General features: G+C 37.9%; 1 long non-coding RNA gene across 3 annotated transcripts in view; it reads right to left on the reverse strand.

Moving 5' to 3' along the window:
* Positions 1–13730: 13730 nt before the first annotated feature.
* The window catches only part of LOC139084687 (uncharacterized), a 258448-nt gene continuing 254412 nt past the window's right edge, over positions 13731–17766 (reverse strand). For all 3 annotated transcript variants that reach the window (XR_011542267.1, XR_011542260.1, XR_011542277.1), the window contains one exon: positions 13731–15973. This is a non-coding gene — a long non-coding RNA (uncharacterized lncRNA). The remainder of the gene's footprint in view (positions 15974–17766) is intronic.

Below are 17766 nucleotides of genomic sequence, written 5' to 3' on the forward strand. Positions count from 1 at the left end.
AGAGTTCTTCAGTACGAATTAAATGCATATATACAGTCATCAATTCTATTATTTAGTGTATAGGTACAATTATACCTTATGCAGATAGGCATTTCTCTTGAACTAATAGTTCACATATGAATGTTATGTATCAGGGCTCATTTGAACAAACACAACAGCTAGAGACCACGGGTGTGTCTTTTATATGTACAAGGCAATAGTGGGAGATTGAGATGCATTGTGTTTATGCTTCTCTTATTGTCATTACAAAATATTAAAAGATGACTTGGAAATTGAAAAAAAAAGAAAGTGGCCTAATTTATCAAGGGCTATTTGCTCCTCCTTTTATGAGACTTTTCCTGCAGTTTGGAGGATGAGTCTTTCCTTGCTAATAATCTGGACTACATCTACCAAATACAGTTAACAGTCCCATTCTTCCTTTCTTGCGCCCCCCCACCCCCGACAGTATTTGCGATGAATATGAAAGGAAAATTAACCGAATATTAACCGAATTTCGGTTAACCGAATTAACCGTTTCCCAAGAACGAAAGGGCCTTGGGAGATGGCAAAGGAATTAATCTCCACACCCTGGCGAGTTTTCCTGAAACTACTTATCCTCAGCATCCGCGCTGTGAGAGGTGGAGCCTCGCAGTCCGGCGGCTGCAGGCAGAAGGTGGGCGAGCCCCGAGACCTCAAGCTTTGCAGAGGGTTGAAAGGAGGAGGAGAGGGAGAGCTTTCCGTTTACTTCTTTGGTTTATTTTATTTTTCTTTCCTGTACCAAGCCCTTCAAGTTAACACAGAGGCATAGCCCTTTAGGACCAAGCACTCGTGGCATTCTTGGGAGATTGAGATTCCAGAGCATGGGATGAACAGGACTTATAGCTAAGGGGTGCTCACCACCGCCCCCCACCCCAGCCCCAGTCTTTTTGCGCACGCACCAGCTCGTCCTCACGTGCATCGGGGTAGTGGACAGTGTTGACTTGAATTGCTCTCGCTTGCTCCAAGCCTTTCCTGTGAATGAACCCGAAAACACTCGACAGGTCGTGAATAATCGTTTTAATGAGTGTGCAAAGCGTGCGACGGGGTGCACGGAGCTGTCGGGTTAAACAAACAACTTGTACCCTGACCAAATCCGATTGTTAAAGTGCAAAGTGATGTCAGTACCATTTCCATTGCCCTTCGGAAAACCACAGATCTGACACGCGGGAGTCCAATTTTCCCCATTAAAGAAAAATAACAATATTTTCCAGCCGTGTATGTGATCTTCTTTAATATTAATCTGAGCCGAACAAAACCTCATTTGAAAATCAGAGAAGTAGTAGTGTCACTGCCTCAAAAACCAATCGAAAGAAAGGAAAAATGAGGAAGAAATCAGAACAAATATGAAAAGTCTGAGGGAGGATTTGTTTTTGATAGTTCACACATCCTTGCTGATCAATATTGTAAAAATCTTACCTTTATGTGTAGAATTGTATAGCTCACTAGAGGCAAGTATCAAGTTAACTGTATCTAAACAACTGGGATTGGTAATTTGGTTCCATACTAAGATCAAATCTCTGAACCTGTAGTGACTTTTTCTATTGAAAATTTAAAATATTTGCTGTTTATGTGTTAGCTTGTGAAAGAATGGAGGGATAAGTTGTTCCCACATTGATGCTTTCAAGGAAAACAGTTTGAAGGAAAGTAAAGGCAAAGGAACCCTGATGGGCCACCATCTAAAACAATAACAAAAAGCACAACTTTCAAGCTCTTCACGAATCGCACTCTCTCTCCCTTTTTTTTTTTTTTTTTTTTTTTTTGCATAACTGCACCGGGGAAATAGTTTTGTTTCTTTCCCATCCAGTGAAAAGATCTACTTGAAACCAGCCACATGTGCTTCTTTATTTGTTCATTCTTTTATCATCTTTTACAATTCCTAACATCAAATACGTGAAGAGTAAGAAAGTAAAACCTCAAAAGATTTTTCAAAAATCTCTTTTGCGTAGTCCCTCTAAAAATTTTGTGGAGAGGAGAAACGTGTAAAATACTTACTCTGCCAGCACCTCACATACATTCACAAATCAAACAAAATGGCCAAATGCTTGGAAATCAGTTTATAAGTTCCAAATAACTAGCTTCTTCAACTCAATAACAGTATAGGGAAATTAAAGTTTATATTTTCATCGGACTAAAGATTATAGATTATGTACTTTTCTTTATTAAAGACCTAAAACGTATCATGTCCTATAGTCTGAGAGGTTTTTTTGTCCTCTTATAATTGTAATCGGCTTGCAGAAATGAAATGTTAGAGATAGGTACACTTGAATATGGAAGTTCAGCCGTATTTGCTCACATAACTTCTATTGGCCATATTGTCATCTACATACCTGTCTATCTTTCTGACCAACTATTTCACAGCTGACTGCAATTAAATGAATTAATCCACCTAAGACATATAACTGAGGTGTTTGGCAGAGTAGGCAATTTTTTACGGGAGTGGTTGCAGTCTTGTTATTATAGTTGCTAGTTTTTATACATCTGTATCAGTTCAGCCCCACTTGGATAAAATAGAAGGTATTGAAATTCAGTGTCCATCATCAAAGCTTGGAAAAGACAACCAGTAGTTTAGGATAGTGCCTTTGTTGATTATGACTGTTATCTAGTGAATGTCTGTATCAGAATATAAATTCAGAATATCCTTTATTTTCTAGAAAATTTGACAAAAAATGACGATCAGAAACTAACCGCTTGCATTTTTAATTTGTTTTAAATATTTTTGGGCACACAACAGACTGTGCAGTTATTACCTAAACAGATTTCTTCTCTGTGGGCTGACTGAGTTGAGGAATTTTAGGAGTCACTGAAAGAGCCGCATCCATTTCTGTTTTAGAGGCACAAACAGCAAAGCTAGAGGGTGCGTCTGTTTGTGTGTATATATATGTAGTTAAAGAACTACACTATCAAAACATTAATTATATTTGAAAGAGAGCGGAGAGCTTGTTGTGGAGAGAATTGCATTATTGAATTTATATTCCATGGAATCTGCCTGTGGAGAGGGCTGAAATTGTAGACCTGTCTTACATCATGCACCTTCCTCAGTCAGGTGCATAACAAGAGCAAAGAGATGAAGGAGGCAAACTTGAAGGGGAGTGATCTTAGATATTTGGATGGCCCTCAACAGAGGGAATCCACGTGCAAATGCAACTCACATGAAGAACAAGCATGGGGGCTTTGTTCTCCCTCGACAAAAACAAATGTAATTTTTTCCTCTATCAAGCAAATCACAGAATGATCTTATCTGAATTTGGAGGAGGGGAGAAGAGGTTGAGTGACTAAGAATATTTCAGTTATCATATTTCTGATCCCCAAGTCCTGTTTATTGCACAGTTGCCAAGTTTTTATTCAAAATTTAGATTCTCTTCCTCCCAAATCCTACATTGTATGAATCATCCCCTGATCATTTTTAGTTTTTGGCTTAATTACTAGTTTTCAGCTTTAAATTACCAATAAACTAATTAATCTGACTAATCTTCCTAAACTTCTGTTGAATAGTATAATAGCTGTAACAACAACAAAAATAAAATAAAAACTGCAGCAATAATGACAAAAATAAATGTTAATAATAATAATGCAAACAATAATAGCAGAAACCATTTTAAAATAATTTCTCTGATCGACAGGATGAAGACGGAATCCAATTCAATCTGGGATTTGTCTTTCACGACTGCAGTCGGGTATTCCTCTGATTTCTTGTTTCACTGGTTAGAAGGATGATCTGTTCCAGCCCAACTCAAGTATTCTAATAGAGACTCCCTTGGTTTGATATGGTAGGTCTTTTTAATGGCACTGAATACTTTTGTACCCTCTCCTCCTTATTATTGCAATGGGCATGTCCCCTTTGGACACCATTCCGAAGTAAATCAACTCCGGAAGAAGACTGCGAGCAGAGGCAGATGTAAGGGGATTCTTGGGTAGAAGGACCTGGCCTTCTGGATGGAGCTCTGCTGGTGAATGGGCAAGCTGTCATATTTTGGAATCATGCTCACAGAGCTGAGGAGGTTGAGAAAGGCAGAATAACTGAGAACTCTGGCCCTGAGGGACTCAGCCCATAGGGCAAGACACAAGAATTAGGAATTAGGGGTCCTGGATGAACTCTTTTGATTCCTTTAGGGATTGAGAGATGGAAAGGGGACAATAAAGTTAAGGGAGTAGAAGTGGAGAGGGGAGACCAGATTAAAGATGTTAGTAACCAGTGGTGGTCTACCTAGTAAAGCTAAACCCATCTCCTTAGGAGGAGGGAGAGGTGCTTTTGTCAATTGTACACCTGCCATGGTTTATTGTTCTAGGTGCAAGAACAGTCACCAGCTCTTGAGACTAGGCTGAAGAGAATGTGCCAGTGATTCTCCCTACCTGCAGGAATCTAACTCTCGTCTCAGCCCAATGTTCTCCCCATCTCCTGAGCCCTCTGTGTACCCCTCCCCACCACTTTCCTGCCTGAAGGAAAAGGAAATGAAGGAAAGTAAAAATCTGGTGGGGAGGAAATTAGACTCAATGTTTGTCAGGCAGATGCTGAGGTTAAAGCAGTTTGTTTGATAACTACCTTCATTTGTGGAGGGGAGAGAAAGCTGGTTAAGAAAGAAAGGGTGGTTATGGGAAAGGAGAACAGAGACTGAGATGGAAATTCTTTGCCAGTCCAGCAGCTAGGGTCAAATGGAAAAGGACCTTAGCTTATTGGAGAAGGACAGTTTGGGAGCAAGGAAGGGTAACCATTAAATGTTTTTGCTTTGTTCTGCTTTCCTGAAAATTTATGAGACAACAAAATCTGCATGCCTTGTTAAAAAAAATAAATTACAAAAAGAAAGACATAAATATCAATAGCCAGTTTTGTCCTCTAGAAAACATTTCTCTTTAGATATTGTCTTCAAACTTACATGTACACACAATCTATATCTAAACCAAACAGTAGTTGAAGGAAGAAAGGAGGGTGGGGGGAAGAAGGATGCAACTTCCCTACTTGCAGTACGAGGATCTCTCTGTTCACCTTTCACAGCAGGGAGGCTGAAAATTTCATTTTCATTTCTGTCTACTCTTTTCATTTAAAAAAGTATCAAAATGTTCTAGTTTATGAGAATATGATTTCACTAAAGATCAGCAAAGAATGAGGAGCTTTCATTTCTAGGGATAAATTCACTGAGGTGATGCTCAGTCTGCAAAGGGAGAAAGGCAGCTTTGGCTGCAGCTGTATATTGCTCTACTCTTCAATGGTGCCCCAGGCTTTCTCTGTGCACGAATAATAACTAATAACTATTAAGTTCACTTCAACTTTTTTTTGAAGTACAGCTCTGCAACTTGAAACCAAACTGGACCTTTCTATATAAAATCCAATTCTGATTAAGATAATATTTTAAGGAAAGTCTTCTCAGTTATTGTGATTGTTTGTTATTGGTTTGAATTGTTCCTTTAACAGACAACTATCATTTGTTTCAATAAGAAAATTAAAAGAAATCAACATTGCCAATAAAAGTGGCTTTCAATCCTGTTATATACACCCTAAAGTATGGCTTTTAAGAAATTATTTTCAAACATTTTGGTTTTAATTGTATATAACTGAGAACCTCTAAGTCACTGGAGAGACGCCTAGCTGAAAGAAACCAAGGTAATAATTTTGTAATGGGAATATTTGACAGAAAGTAGAGAAACAATAAAAGCAGTTATTTCACAAAGTAGTAAAGCCATGCAGACATCCACGTGCAGAGTTTATGCACCCATTTAACAAAATTAATAGGCTTCTATATCCCAATATCTTTAAAAAATCTTTAGCCCACATAAACCAGATATTTAACTGCTTATGCATAAATATTATATATACTATGATGCATGTACTTCAAATATGTATGTTTAATTTTTTATAGAAACTAAGAACTAAACAAGTATTAGCATTCCCAATATTTAACCACCAATAATTGCGGTTTATTCGTGATCTGTAAACACTGAAGGAAACCCAAAACCACTACATTCTGCTTAGATTGTAGTGCTTCATAATATAGGTTTCTTTCCATCTTGGGGTGTGCAAGAGTGAGGAATTTAGAGACGAGTGGAATTAAGATCTACATACATTTTCAGTAAACCAAGATGTAGTAATTTCATTCTTTAAACATTCACCTACTATTAAATAAGAGAAATATATATACTTTCAGAGACAGGAGAGGTAAGCCCAAGTCATGAGATGATATTTCAGAAAGGGAATGGTTTCAAATGATGCTCACCAGCATTTTTTTTGTAACAACGAATTTTTCAAGGCAGATACAGCCAGATCTGTTGTACAAGTCGCAAAGCAAATATTTTAGAAATGGGCTATAGTGGAATTTAATGGACTGACAGTCTTTGAATATTTATGAAGAGTAATATACTTTTGAAGAGTGATTGTCTATCATGCTCCTTAAAAATGGGGAGGGGAAGGGGGAAGGTTTGGGTGGTGGACATGTCCAAGCATCCAAACTACTGCTGACGGTGAAAGGATATGACCTGTGTGCAATAGGAAAGGATTCTGTGCCATGAGAGGAGCTGCAAAAGTCTATGGGTCCTATCATGATTATTCTCTTTTAGGAGCACATTTCAAAAATCTATCCTTTCCACTAGGCTCTCATTTGCAGTTATGGCTTCACAGACAGCAGCCAGCTTGTATTAAAGTGTGGTCCAATGCATCAGTCCAGTTTTGAAAAGTAAACAATGGAAAGGAAAAATAAAGTTACAGTCTTATCAGTGAAACTCTCCTTGGCAGTTGGAGAATAGGGAAGAGAGAGGCTTCAAAACAGGGTAGTGGGAGGAGAGGAATACTCTTTAGGTGAGTTTTGGAAAGATGCTAAGTAAAATGCTATTCAGAAATTGGGATTAATCGAGCAGTTTAAATACAAATCTGCCGGAAATCGTGTTCTGTGCGAATGAAAATGAAGGAATTTATGCATATTCTAATTTTCCCTCTTTGGCTGCTATTTTGGAGGAAGAGACTTCTTTTGCTGATGGTGGGACTTTTTTGTTCTGCACAGGAAATGTGTAAATGAACACAAATTTTTTTTCCCCTTTCCATTTCTCTCCTCCATCCCTCCTCCCCCTTTCAACAATTAGAAGTTGTTGGGGTCCTCAGTTCTTCCGCCACAGATCGCAGGGTTTCTCCCCATTCCCAGGATGATGGGGGCAGGCAGTGAGGGAAGAGGAGTTAGGGCTCCTCCGGGTCATTAGACCTTTGGGAATTAACACAGTTTCCATTCCCCCTTTGGACATTCCAAAAGAGAGTGAAAAGGAGTCATAGGTTTAATGTGATGAAAAATCGTCTGGAAAGCCATTTCCTCTCTCAACCGAAGTCTCAGTGACGACAAGGTGGAAGAGAGATTACAAGTGACCTTATACACCATGTTATGAAGATCTATTGATCAGCCCTGCGGATTCCAAACACTTTCCCTCTCACGCTTTGGGAACAAACAGGGCTGGCGCATTTAAATTATATCAAGACCAGCAAGGAACTCTCTAGCTCTCCCATTCTGATGCGAGTAAGTCTCCCAACGCTGAGAAGTAGTGAAGTGGAGCGCTGTGGTCGTTTTGTGTTTTGCGGAGCATGTGAGGGATTCCTGAGACGGGCCAATGAAGTGTGCGGGATGAAGGTAGGGGCGGGGGCGAGGGAGGGAAGGGGAGCGGAGAGATTGAGACGCAGCCTTTCCTCCGGCTCCCGCATTTGCAGGCCAGCCTGAGGGCTTCAGAATTAATTCGGGGCAGGGGAGGACAAACCGAGATGGACTCGAGTTTCCATCTTCTTTTCTATAGCCCGATACAAATCCTGGAGCCAACCTTTCTCTCAACCATTTCATTTGAAAGGAGCCCCGTGGTGCCCTCTCTCCGCCGCTCACAAAGCGCCGCCCGAGCGCCGGGCCTCGGCAGGCTCCCCCGCCCGCCCGCCCGCCGAACCGGCCGGGGCCTCGGAGCAGACGCGCGGCGGGAACAAAGCCCCCGCCCCGAAGCCCCTGCCTCAGAGACGCGCTCAGCAGTCCCCCGGTGCCCCGGTGCCCCGGAGGCCCGCGTTCCAACATCCCGTCCCCAGGGACCCCATCTGCCTCCTACTTCAGTCTTCCTCCCTCAGGAAGGGGGCGCCGCTCGGCCAACGCCGGGGTCACCAACCCCCGCCCCCCAACCCCCACCTCCCCGAGTGACTCGGGGCTGAGGTGTCCAGGCCCTTCCGGCACGGGTGTGAGGGGCACCGATTCGCCCGGGAAAAAGGAGGGAGAGGAGCGCCGACCCTTCCCTGCAGACCTCCCGGCAAAGGTTTCCGTCACATTTAGGAACCTCTTTGGAAAACCTCAAAAGTCTCGACTTTGCGGAAAGCCTGCTATGGTGTGATGGGGCCTGGTGGTCAAAGAAACCCCTTAGAGGCCTCCCACAGCCTCGGTTCTGCAGTGCAGCCCTGCCCAGGGCCAATTCTCCCGCGCACTCCAGATCGTGCACTTCCGGTCCCCCTGGGGGCCCTGGCCCTCCCCTACTCCAAGCATTTCCGGCCTGTGGTCTCCTGCACTTCCGCTCAGACACGTGGCTGAGGGATATGTTGAGCGCTGTGTTCTATGTCTTTGCGGTGGCTGGAGGGCCCTTTACCTGTCCTCTTTGTTTCTCATTATTTTGAATTTCCTTTAATTTCTTGGCTTACTGAAAGTTGGTGGGGTGCAAGGTGGAAGGTTAGGGGAGAGGGGGAGTGGAGTGGAGGAGGGCCAGGGATTAAGAGAAAATGCCCATTGAAGATAATTTTTTTTTTTTTAAATCTTTTCAGATTACCTGCCCCTTTATGCATTCCCTGCACCAATTCACAGCAGCAACTGAAGTTGAGGCCTCTTTGTTTTGTCCCAGGGCCTAGGCCAGTGTCTGCACTTAGTAGTCATGCAATAAATGTTGAAAGATTTAGTGACTAAATGATGTTACTTCTCTGAGCACATGGTGCTTAGGGTTAGTGGGTATCCTCAGAAATCAGCTGACCTCTGAGTGCTGGTGTTTTGTTGAAGTCAGTTGAGAGGTTGATAAAATAAGTGGTTCGTACAGGTATTTTGATGTTTTTTGGGGACTCCCCAAAACTGAGAGGAAATCTCTTAGAGTTGTGGAAAATAGTTTCTTGAACTTCTTCATATGTGTGAGGTAAAATGCTGTGATTTTTAGAATTTGGGGATTTATCAGCCATTCTGTGGCTTTTCCTTTCTGTTTTGCTTTCTTTTTAAAGTTTTACTTTCTGTGAAGAGGTCCAAGCCTTATGTGGGTAATCTCTTGTAGCCAATTTGAGGCAGGAACTAAGATTTTTCTCTTTTGCTTTCCTGCAATGTTATAGTTTAACCCTTGCCAATCTTAATTTACTTATATATTGTGTCTTCTACATTATTCAAGTGTTCTTCTTCCTTACAATAACATTTATTTTTAAGTGCCATAAGAACTTTTTGTAAACAGGACAGAAATTTTATAGTTGTGAAGTTGTGAGACTGGATTCAGTCAGCATATATTAAATGCATATTCTACCAAGCACCGATTGTGTAAACCATAGGATAGTCCCTAGAGCATTTAATGTCCCACTTTCATTGACTGTGAAATACTCAAAATATATAGCCAAGAAGCTAATAACCGTGAAAGAAATTTGAAAGGCTATAATTGCTAATCAAATTTGAAGTGTATTTATTAGCATCATTATTAAGAGGCATCAGAGGGATACAAATAAGACCTGTTCTTATCCTCTGGGAACTTACAATCTAGTTGGGCATAAGTAATGTAAATGTAAGTTGATAGAAACAGCTACTAAGCAATATTCAGTGTCTAGCATATTGAAACCATCCAGTAAGCAATTGCCTCACATATTAATTTGCAGTAATGTCGTTCTTTTAACAGAAATATGATACTGGTAAGAAATAAAAGGAGGATTAATTAGAAAAACTTTCATGGGTGAAATGACTTTGCCTTTTATATGTCACATAGGGAGATTGGAATATGCAAGCTGTTTGTGTCTGAGGGGGTAAAGGTGATGTAAGTGGAGAATAAAAAAGATGTTTGATGAGATGGAATTTGGTGGTAGTTTGTAGGAAACATTAACGACCATGCAGAGGAGTTTATATTTGATAGTAGAGGTGATAGAGAGCTATGGTGGCCCTGTAAGCAGAGGATGGCATGATTAAAATTGAGATTTGTGTTTAAAGTGATTCTAGTCAGCAACTGTGTATTGTGAAAACTGAGGGAGAAAGAGTAGGAGAAAAGATTTTGCTGTGATTCAGGAATGGGATATTACTAGAGAGTGGCTATAGACAACCATCATTAGGCCCTTTTACCCCAATTTTTATACAATGGAAATTATATTGAAATGATAAAATCAATAATGAGCCTTGAATAGAGCAAGAGCCACAGTACTATTGGAATCAGTACTACTCCTTTATTCTTCATTGTTAGTGGTGCTAGAGGATGTTAGATGTTGACTGATGGTGACTAACCTCAAGGCATCTTCATCATCAATTAAGCTCAAGGTATCTTTCTCATTTAGCATATTTACCTATTATTCAGTTGCAGTGGTTGTCAACTGGGTGTGATTTTGATCTCCCCTTGCCCTTCCAGGGGCAAATCTGGTAAAGTCTGGAGACGTTTGTAGTTGCAACAACTATAGGGCCACTACTGACATCTTAGTAAGTAGAGGTCGGGGATAGATATTGCTAAATATCTTAAAATGCACAGGAGAGCCCCTCACAGTGACAAATTATCTGATCTACAGTGTCAATAGTGCCAAGACTGATAAACCTTCAGTTATGGGAATGAAACATGAGCTCTAACTCTAGAGAGCTACACAATAAGTCCAAGAACTTAACTTCTATAATAGTAACAATTTAAACTGAAGAAATGTTTTATTTGTTTAGTGAGTCAAATGTACCTCTGAAAACGGCAGTGTCTGTTTAACCCTGAGACCTTAGAAACAGGAAAATCAGAAGTGTAGCTGCTTGGATTTTCTGCTTTTTATAAAATGGAGTTAGAGATCTTCTTTAAGGATTTGTCATCTAAATGTTATTTATTAAATTAATAAAATGTGCCTTTGGAGTTGCTTAGCAACTTATGGAAAGCTTGCTTTTTAGAAGTTCGTTTGTTTGTTTAAAACTAGGGTAGGTTGCATATTATTAGCTACATTACATAAATCAACAAAGAAATGTACACTGAAAATGGAATAAGATGTTTCAACACATTTTCTGCTCTCCATGTCTGGCAATTAAAACACTGTAATTGTCTGGTAGAATTGCATCAAGTATTTGACAAACATTATTTATGTATGAAACTTCAGCATAATATTGAGTATGTAAGAGAACCAAAGGGGAAAGATTAAGCAGGTTTGTCATACAGTATGTGTTTACCTTAACCTTTCTTCTTCAAAAATCTTATCTACTAAGTACTTTTATCAGACACTAATTATACTCTTTCTGAAAAGAATTTCTCCAACACCCTTCAGTGCCTGCACCCTTTAATCATATCTCATTACATCTACCTAATCCATATCTTTTTCACATTGCCAGGGCTCATTAACAGTTTTAAAAGCCAATCTTGGACATTATTATTCCTTGTAATGGAGATGAAAATAATGCCAATAATATTTTATTTCTAAAGTGTAATAGATCATTTAAAATTTGTTCTGAAGCCATTTCTTCTTTAAATATTAATGAGAAATTAACTTTCAAACATGCATTAAGCTAGCAGGAATGGTGAGATGTGTCTGAAAACCCTGAAGCACCTTTCGAAGGAGAAGTTATTTTTATAAGCTGTTTTAACAGTGGATCATCAGTCACTTTGAAGGGAAGTGAACCTTGATTAACAGTTGGCTGATATTGTGCTTCCACAGATGTGTGGCGGCAATACAGGTGTCACCTATAAAATAGGACAGGTAATTCACAGGATCTGAATACTTTCTTTTCCTGATTGAAAAATTTAAAAGCTTGAATGGGCCTTCATTTTGGTGTATTACTCCATTTAATTGTTGTAGACAAGACAAACCAAGTGCCCCACTCAAATAATGAATTATAGGCACCATATTTCCCATAAGTTTAAAGAAAAGATTGTAAGTATGGCTAGTACTTCATTCTTTGTGAGTTCCCATTTTTAGAAAAAAAATCTGGATTGAATTTGCAGTTACATGACTAACATAGAGCCTCATGATAATGACTTTGTAGGACTTGAAAGTCAAACTCTGCCCCTCACATATAACTACGCGTGAGACTTCTCAAAAATGGAAACCTCCTCCATTATTATAATGGAGTTTGAGATTCTTTATTGAAAGTAATCTTTTAAGAGTCTTAGGAAAATTTAATAGTCCATTATTTATTTATTATGCACATATTATTAAGCTATAGTGTTTGGAAAGAACCATAAACCAAAAGTCATTGTCCGAAAAAACAGTTTTTGGACAAGTACTGTAAACTATTATTCAATATTAGTGGAGATGTAATAAAGCTTTCATTTTTTTTCCATTTATTATTTCTGCCAGATCGTAACTATCTCCTATTTTGGGCATTTTATAGGTATTTCTTTAGTTTTTTCTTTAGACTGTATATTTTTTTCCTTTAGAATTTTATGTTTCTTCTAATTTCTCTCCATTAATATGGTTCAGCTTGTTGTGGACTATATGAAAATGTTATTAAGCAGAATCAAGTGAAACAATGATAGCTGTGAGTTTGGTGTGCTGTGTCTTATCTTTTACAGTTGCCAAGAATTGAATAGAGTAAGATAATTAGATTTTTAGGATCTGCAATAATTTAGTTTTCAAAAATCACTCTTTTGGCATTTTTTTCTTTTAATTCTTTTAATTTCTTTACTCATCATTTTTGGGGAGGGTCACTTTGCATATACTCAATTACACACAAGTTTTCACGTGTTCTCTTTTGCTTTACTGAAATAGCTTGAGCAGTCAGATCTTACAACAGTTTTACAATGACACCATAGACAATGCTTACTTTAATGGAATTTCCCTCATTTTATTATTGATTAAGTTAGTTCTAGTAAAAATAAAGTTTGGTAAACTTAACACACTATAACACCACAAGAATTTTTAAAATTACAAATACAGTATTAGTATAGTTTAAAATTTTTTCTTTTATAACAATTTTTGTCTTTGTCTATGTCTCTCTTATTATGAAGTTTTCTTAAGTTTGCCTTTTCTGTACTGATGATCTATTTTTTTGTCCTTTTCATGTCCTTATTTTCAGAGGTTTCTCATTGGTCAGTACGATGAAGGTTGATGGTGTAATCGTCTACTTTGCATCAAAGGATATCTACTCATCCGTGTGGCTGTTAGCACTCAGAGGTTGCCAAATATGAGTTCCCCAACTTGAAGAAAAGTAGCTGGATCCAGGCAGAAAGGTGTCTTGGAACTCCCTGAGTGTGCATGATGCATCTCCAGAGAAAGTTGCTTCAGCATTCTTTTTTGTTTTTGTTTTTGGACTACTACTCTCCACAGTATCCTCCAGACTCTAAACTACTACTTAGGTTCCTAAGTTCATCCAGATCTGACCCATATCTGAATTCTTGGTCCTCTTCCCGTTCTCTGGCTCCACAGATAAAGAAGAAATAATAATAAAGGAATAAAAATCATTTGTTTCTGTGTGACTGAATCATTCCAGTCTTGAAGCACCCTGGTGGGTTAATTAGCCTTATTATTGCATTTGCCATCTCCCACACACTTGTTTGTGGGAAAGTGCTCCTCCTAGCATTTGCCTAGTTGGAAAAAGGAACACTAGGGCTGTGGCACTAGACTTTGCTCTTGCAGTGCCGGTACTGTGGCAGCATAAAGCTTGAATAAGCTTAGTTTTTCATTGATGGGGTGCAACTAGCATAGCACCATCTTTCCCTGACATTGTATGCCACCTCTGATTTATTCTGGGCCACACCTCCTTCCAGAGCAACAGTTGTAGCTTAGTATGGGGTTTAGTACTATCATAAAGAGAAACATGGTGCCTCTGGTAGGAGGAGTTTTTTCTCAAGATCTTTACCCCAGCAATCAAGATGTGGGCTAAGATGATTAACTGAATCCCATGGATATAGTGCTTCTGCCCTAAGTAAAAGAAAAGGAGAACAGCTGCTATTATTTTTCCTCCCTCATTTCTCATAATCATGCAGGATAGTTTGTTGAGCATGATCTTATCCTGGAATTAATTCTTTCAATTCTTGTCGTTGTTCTTTGTTCTTATAGATTGTAATGAGAGAGGTATTGGAAAGAAATTTAAAATAAAGGATGCAAGATGAGATTGCTTTTGGATTGTTACATTTCAAGATCAACACAAAGTAGATCAGCACAAGGATGTGCAAAGTTATCTTAAAAGAACAGATACATTCTTGTGCAGCAAGGGTTGACATAAACTAATGGAAAGCATTGACCTATCCACAGAAAGAGTTTTAGCCATGAAGACAGATAAAGGAAAGTCAAAAGCAATGTAGGCAAAGCCTATCCAAATATGGTTCAGAGACGAGCCAGTGGACTTAATTCCGTTGGACTTCAGTCCCAATGACAACGCCATTTCTATTGTGAATTAATATCAAGCTATTTAAACTTGATGCTATTAAACATCCTATCCATGAAATATCTTCATTCTGAATCCATGTTTTTCAAGCAATATTCAGGTTATTATTGCCCCCCCCCCCAAAGTATCTATGCTCCTAGAATATACAGTCATGGATTGCTTAAGGACAAGGATACTTCTGAGAGATGCATTGTTAAGTGATTTCATCCTTGTGGGAACATGATAGAGTGTACTTATACAAGCCTTGGTGGTATAGACTACTACAGATCTAGGCTATATGGTACTAATCTTATGGGACCACCATCATATATGCAGTCTGTCATCGACCAAAATGTCATTATACTAATCACATGAACTTCAAACATATCATTTATAATAGTAGTTACCTTTGGGTGAGTAATTATTATATTCCAGGACTTCAATAAAGTTTGTTTCATTTAAATTATTCATCATAAAGAATAATTTGATTTCTGGGTCAAAACATTAGTGATTACTATGCATCTACCTTTGATAGATGCTTCAATTTTTGGCATGTTGATAAAGTCAGAGTGTAAGGTTTCCTCTATGAGGGGCAGATCTGGGATTATAGTATATTTGCTAGGGTCAGCCCTTCCTGTCAGCCTTTCCTGTGACACAGAAAATGAGCATACAATTATACGATTCTGTTTGTGGGTAGGAAAATAATTGAAGTAAACTAGTATTGCTCAAATGATAATTGGTTGGGACCAACTATTGCCCTCAATGTAATATTGAATATTAATAGGATGGCCATGGAGTCAAAAAGACCTTTTGAGTTCTGGATTCACCACTTATTAGTGTGAGATCATCTGAACTTTTATGGACATCAGTTTCCTCCATAAAAAGAGTATATTGTCAAAACTCCCTCATAGGGTCACTTCGAAGTTAAATGAGAAAGTCACATAAAGTGCTTAGCACTGTGCCCAGAGTATGTTAAGAAATGAATGGTAGCTAATGTGTTAAGCATTTATGACTAATAATAGTAATAATATTACATTATATTATATAATAATATTATATAGTAATAATATAAGATGACATGAATTCAGCATATGATTGGAGAAGTAAGACTTCGACAGGGAGCAATTGCAGAATACTTGCGATCATAGTTTCTAAAAACTATTCCTATGTTAAGATTTAGATCCACTCTAATTACCTCCTTTGCCTTTCTCTGAAGTACCAAATTTTATTTTTATCCCGATAATTATTTATTATTCATAATACTTGAGGAATATATAAATTAATGAATAAATAGCTTTCTAGCGCTTTCTGAGACTCAGTGGCTTAATACCATCAGGATTTATTACTCCTTTATATTACATTCCAGTGTGAATCAGGTAGACAGCGGAGATGGGTCTTTGTCCCATTCAGTTCCATTCAGTCATTCAGAGACTCAGGAGTGGCTCTGCTATCTTATAGAGCCTTGAAGTTCTCCACTGAATACCCTGCATGGCGTAGAAAGGGAAGAAAGTTTGTTGAGGATCTTGAAAGATAATACCTTATTCCATTGTCCTGAAGTCAGTCACATGGCCAAATCTAATTGCAGGTGAGGTTTGCAAATGTAATTTTCTTGTGTGTTTAGGAGGATAAATAAATGGATTTGCTGAACACATAGCATTCTCTGCCGTACCAACTAACCAAACACTTCCACCAACAAAACTAAGTCTTATGATCCATCTCTCAATTTTCATTAATTAAAGGTGGTGAGGAACTCTTGCCTACAAAATTTATTTGCATGTAATTTTATAGAGCTGTGTATCTCATATTGGAAAGCCTTTGTCCACAGGGATTGGAGCCTAGGAAGGCTTTGTACCACCTTTTGATAAGTTTTGGTTCTATAGGAATTCTCTGGGTAACTTTTTATGGACCGTTTATCCTACTTCATTTCTACTTAAAGCTTGTGTATCCTGAAATGAGCATTTTCCTTGCTTTTACCATCTTGTGTCATTATCTCAACATTCTTTTATTATAGTTGTTATTGAGAGCATACTTTCAGATTTAGCGTGGAGATTAACTGTAAAATAAGTAAATAGCGAATTGTTTTGTTAGAATAAAGTATAAAAGCCAATGCTTTTAAGAGGTTTTTTTCATTGTTAACTGCTATTTCTAAGTGACTACAATACTCAAAAAACAGCAGATTGACAATCTTATATTTAAGAATTTTTGTTCTATGCGGAATGGCTGTGATGGTAAACTTTACGCACAGTGCAAGCTTTGCTATGATACTCCAAAATATGACTTTTTCTGAAGTTCCACTTTACTGATGAGAGAGTTCCTTATATTAAAACTGATTTAGCACATGGATTCCCAGGCACTCTCCCAAAGTCAGACTTTTAATGTTTTCTTGATGGTAATTTATTTCTCGTGGCTAAGGAAATAGATTCAAACTTCCTGCTTCTTTTACACTTTACCCAAAAAACCACAAATGATAGCAACTAGCCCTCAATACTCAACTTTAGTAATACCAGTGACCTGTTAAAGATTGGCTGTGTATATTAATGATTTAATTTCCACTGAGAGTATTTTTAATTATATTGATACTATTTTGGAAGGCATAAATATTTTAATTATTTTCTCATAATTAACATGTATATATGTAATTGGTCTTATATTTTGATATTTTCATTAGAAATCAAACTATCCCCTGTTATTCATGTTTAATCAAAAGATATATTTGTGATATTCATTAAGATACATTCTTAAATGACCATTTTAGTAATTAAGTGAAGTGAAGACTGACATTCTTTAGATGATTATATATTCATGCACATACTTCTGTTTTTAGTGGTTATAACACTAATTAATAATTCTTACATGAAATATTTGTTGTTTTCCATTTGCTTTTTAGTGCATTCTACAATTTTTCATATAATTACCTGTTTGCAAATGAAAAGAGGTTATAGAGTTCAAAATAACATCATAATTTTTGTTTCCATACTAGCCTAACCAACTTCAGCCTTTATTAAATAAATATAGAAAAATGAACATCTGCAAATACATTAGTTCTTTGATTGAAAGTGCATATTTAGTTGAACAATTCTGTGAGAGAAAATATTTGCAAATATACATTTAAAAAAGTATAAAATGACATTTTTACTATTTTATTAAGTAGAAATAAATTATTGTGTGTAGTCATATAAGAACTATGATTAAATACTTTAAGTGTCATGCATTATAAGCTCAGTTGTGTTGCATTATCTATCTTTGCATACAGCCTTTCATTGATTATATTGTTTGT

Source organism: Equus przewalskii, chromosome 1 (genome assembly GCF_037783145.1).
Source record: "Equus przewalskii isolate Varuska chromosome 1, EquPr2, whole genome shotgun sequence".
In the NCBI taxonomy this organism is placed as follows: domain Eukaryota; kingdom Metazoa; phylum Chordata; class Mammalia; order Perissodactyla; family Equidae; genus Equus; species Equus przewalskii.